Below are 4,842 nucleotides of genomic sequence, written 5' to 3' on the forward strand. Positions count from 1 at the left end.
GTCCCTTGGACTGCAAGGAGATCCAACCAGCCCATTCTGAAGGAGATCAGCCCTGGGATTTCTTTGGAAGGAATGATGCTAAAGCTGAAACTCCAGTACTTTGGCCACCTCATGCGAAGAGTTGACTCATTGGAAAAGACTCTGATGCTGGGAGGGATTGGGGGCAGGAGGAGAAGGGGACGACAGAGGATGAGATGGCTGGATGGCATCACCGACTCAGTGGACGTGAGTTTGAGCGAACTCCGGGAGTTGGTGATGGACAGGAAGGCCTGGCGTGCTGCAGTTCATGGGGTTGCAAAGAGTTTGACACGACTGAGCAACTGAACTGAACTGATAGCTGAAAACCATTGAATAATCTCCATCCTACTTCTTGTAGTATCACACAGAAATCAGAAGAAAAACACTAGTAAGAATGGAAAAAAATACAAAGATGGAACCATTGTACATGATAGCCTTTTGCACCCCTTCCTACTCAGCAGAGAGAGTCACTATCTCAAGGTCACTCCTAAGTTTATATGAATGGTTATAAAAAAAAACATAGTAGTATTCCTAGGGTATGCTAAGAAAGTGGTGACAAAAGTTCAAGTTTGACTTTTTTTTTCTTATTTTTGTGTGTATTAAGTGTTCTTGGAGCATTTTTACAAATTCATTCTCTCTCTCATGATTGGAGAGGAAAAATAATATCTACAAGGTAGTTTATTTATTTTTTTTTTTTTTGGTGATGGAACTTGCTACCCAGAGTATGTCTTAATTTTAGAACAACATTGATTTAGGCCTCCTAGATTAATTCATATGAACAATGAAAAAGGAGAGGATCACCAAAATGAAGGGAAGGTAAAAGAAACCTATAATTTATCAAGATATGAACATGAATAACTTTATTTTAGAGATATAAAGTCCTGAGAGTAGGGAATAATATCTATAAGCCTAGAGAGCCAATATTCTATGCTAGTTATTCAGTGTTGCATGGAGGAAGATGCTCTATGATAGACTATGGCAGAGCCTGTCAGTTGACACTATGTAGTGAAAGATTAAGAAAGGTTAGGACCTGTGATTTGGTCCACCTGCTAGGGGCAGGGCAGTAGGTGTTGGGGAGAGAGATGTTTGAGTTTAGCAGAAAAGATACAACATCCAAAGGGAGTGGTAAAATCATGTCATAATTTCAAGCAAGCAACCAGCATTAGGAGTTTGAGGAGATACTTGGGAGTTCCAGTGAACGCTGAATGCCTTTAGAAGGAATCTGGGAGAGGAGAAATGGATGAATCCAGGTAGACAGGCAGTTAAAGTAAACAGGTAGTAAGGGCTGCCTGCTGGAGCTTAGAAATAGGACTATACTGGTGTGTCAGGGCTATCAAAACAAAGCACTACAGACTGGGTGACTCAAACAACATAAACTTATTGTCTCATAGCTCTGGAGTCTAGAAGTCCAAGATCAAGGTGTTGGCAGAGTGCTTCCTGAGGGCTGTGGGGGAAAGGGTCTGTTCCATGCCTCTCTGAAGCTTGTGGATGGATGTCATCTCCCTGTGTTTCTTTCCATTATTTTCCCTCTATGCATGTCTCTTTGTTCAAATCTCTCCATTTCATAAGGACACTGGTCATACTTGATTAGAGCCTGCCCCAGTGACCTTATTTTAACTTGATTGTAAAGATGCTAGGTCCCAAATAAGGTCACATTCTGAGGTATACCAGTCAGGACTTCAACATGATTTTGATGGGGGAGGAGGGACACAATTTAACCTGTAACAAAGACTGACGAGCACAAGATGAGCCCTAGTGTGAGAAGGGATTGGGGATGACCAAAACAGCAATTCAGACAGAGACCAAGACAAAACTTGGATGTCAGAGTGGGGCCACATGATGAGCAGAGTCTTAGAAATGAGACGACTGCCACAACTGGAGTCTGGGTCCAAGACTGATGGATTCTCAGGTACTTGAATTGAAGTACCAGAACTCCTGAAGAATGAGATAGAATCAGTTGTCCAAGCCTGTGTGCATAATCAAGAGGAGGGGTCAACTGGGAGAGGGAGGCCAGCAAAAACTGAGGTTCCATGGGAATCCATGAAAAACTGGGAAATTCTATGGGTTATGGAAAATCAAAGTGGAAGGCATTGACTTAATATACTTCCTAGAGAAGCCTGTGCAGAGAACTTTTGCCAAGATGACCTAGTCTCCTTCTTTGCCCAAATGGGTGTAGTCAGAAGCTGATTATCTCTCCCTGGTTCCCTCAAAACTGGGGTGTGCTAATACTAGGTTCTCAAAGGCATGTTACAGACAGGTACTTGAAGCCACAGTATAAATAGGATTCGTATTTATAGAGCATCACTTTAACATTGAGCTTATAATGGAATGAGATGCATAGTTAGTGTGAATTTTTATAATACATTATGAGACTTGTAGAGTGCAACCAGCTAGTTGGGTCATACCCATGTCCCTTTGACACTCATGGTTCCTGTATAAGCCAGTTGATGTCTTACTACTAACAGGTGCAATTTTGACTGAAGGCTTTCTCTTGGCCAGAGAAGCAGTTAACAAACCCGAGATCCGTCTTAAGCCAATGATGAATGGGAATTGAACTTTCAATACCCTTGCTTCCTTGACTTTGGGTGGGGGAGGGGGTGGGAGAGGAAGTTGTGACTTATGTTCTATACTGTTTCCCAAAGGTCCTCTGTGGGATTGAGCTCTCTGCCCACAGAGGTAACCTGCTCGTTAGTGTACCCTGAAATGGCTTCTTGGGATTATCTCCCAAATAAACCACTCAAATCCTAGTCTTTAGGTCTGCTTCTTGGGCAACTTGGGCAAGATGCTGAGTCTAGTTTGAACTGTCTCCAGCCTCTAGGGTGGGTAGGGTGATGGTTAGGTTTTTTTTAAATTAATTTTTATTGGAGTATAGTTGCTTTACAATGTTGTGTTAATGTCTACTGTACAGCAAAGTGAATCAGCTATATATTTACATATATCCCCTCTTTTCCGGATTTGTTTCCCATTTAGGTCACCACAGAGCACTGAGTAGAGTTTCCTGTGCTATACAGTAGGCTCTCATTAGTTAAGAGTTTATACTCCTTTGCCTTTAAAGGAACTTTGCTGGTAAATTAAGAAACACAGGCTTAAGAGACTTGCTCACACTGCGTTTAAAACTTAAACTAGTGATCCTCAAACCTTTTTCTTCCCCTAACTCATCAGTGAGGTTCTACATATTTTCTTTAACAACTCAGATGAACTCTGACAAAAGCACTCTATGTTATTCTTTCTTTACCTTCCAAATACAGGAACGCCCCCTAAAAGTAGCAAGAACTCCAAAGCAAGACTCTGGCCCACACCAAACCCCAGTGCCCTAGGAACGAACCACAGATCATCAAGGACTCACCATCAGGATTTCCTTAGATCTAGCTTTGTTCCCCTGAGTGCACTTTACCTTTTACTTGAAATATATGTAAATTTTTTTTAAAAAGTGCTAGTGCTGTGGTGCTAGAAATGGTTCTTTGTCTTTGGCTCTTATTTAAAAATGAGAATTACAAAAGAATCTCCCAGGACTCTTTATTGTTGCTTAATAAAACTCACTTAGAAGCGGAAATGTCCCTTGACTTGAGTTCACACTGCACAAAGTGGTAAGTGGGAATTATTCCATTATCCTTCACCCCGCTTACACTTTATTACTTAATAACACTGCTTTACATGGCTCTGAGTGAGATTACAGTATCATGTTAAAAAGGTGGCACATTCAGTTGCTGCTGCTGCTATTTCTACAAATATTGCTCAATGATCTATGCACTTAATTGCTTATTTCAATCTTCCTTCATTATTTCTATAAACAAATTTTTATAGCAAATGCAGAAACACAATAAGTAAGTGAAATCATAAACAACTCGCTCTTGGAGTAAATTGAATGCTAGTAGAGGCATGTTTCTACTGATAATTTAAAATGTTTATAGTTTACCATCATCCTTGATTAAAAAATACAACGATATTGCTGCTGCTGCTGCTGCTAAGTTGCTTCAGTCATGTCCGACTCTTAGCGACCCCATGGACTGCAGCCCACCAGGCATGTTTCTACTGATAATTTAAAATGTTTATAGTTTACCATCATTCCTGATTAAAAAATACAGTGATATTAAACTGTACCAATTTAGTCTTCCCAACTCTAGAAGGATTCCTTAAGATAAACAAGCAGGTATTTTGGGGAAAAATTTTTGAATAACAGAAATAGAATTACTAAGAAAGACATAACCAAAGTGAACGTACTGGGATACTGGAATGGTTTCTGTTTAATTGTCTATGTTTTTACTCACATTTTCTATGCAAGAATGTTGAATAATAATTCACATACTCCTAAGGAAATGAACATAATAATGTTATTTATGGAGAAGCCAGTAGCAAGATCCATTGATGTCTAGGGTTTACTTTTGTCCTGATTAGAAAGTAACCTTGTGAAATTAGTGCTATCATAAGTGGATTATTCACCTCATTTATTTACTAAAACACTGAGTTTTGAGGGGTGAATCTGGACTTGAAGGGAATGATAGGGCCCTTTCCTCATTTTTCTTTGGGTTTAGAGAATAATCCAGTTTTAAATGTATTCCCCCCACTCCTCCTTCTGCAAGAATTGAGTCTCTGGGCTCTGAGCTTTGACTTTTGGCCTTGGAAAAGCTATATGTATATGTTGTGAGGTAATTTTAGTAATACATTTATTATTCATAATCTTTAAAATATCGTTGTCTTTTCATGAGGGTTTATAGTGATTTTCTCTTGCAACTTGATCCAGACTCTAGGATCATGTAAAAAAACTTTCTGTATTCTGGGACTTAAAAAAAAGGCTGGTAAGACATTTGTAATAAGTACGATGCA

This window comes from Bos indicus x Bos taurus, chromosome X (genome assembly GCF_003369695.1).
Source record: "Bos indicus x Bos taurus breed Angus x Brahman F1 hybrid chromosome X, Bos_hybrid_MaternalHap_v2.0, whole genome shotgun sequence".
NCBI classification, from domain to species: domain Eukaryota; kingdom Metazoa; phylum Chordata; class Mammalia; order Artiodactyla; family Bovidae; genus Bos; species Bos indicus x Bos taurus.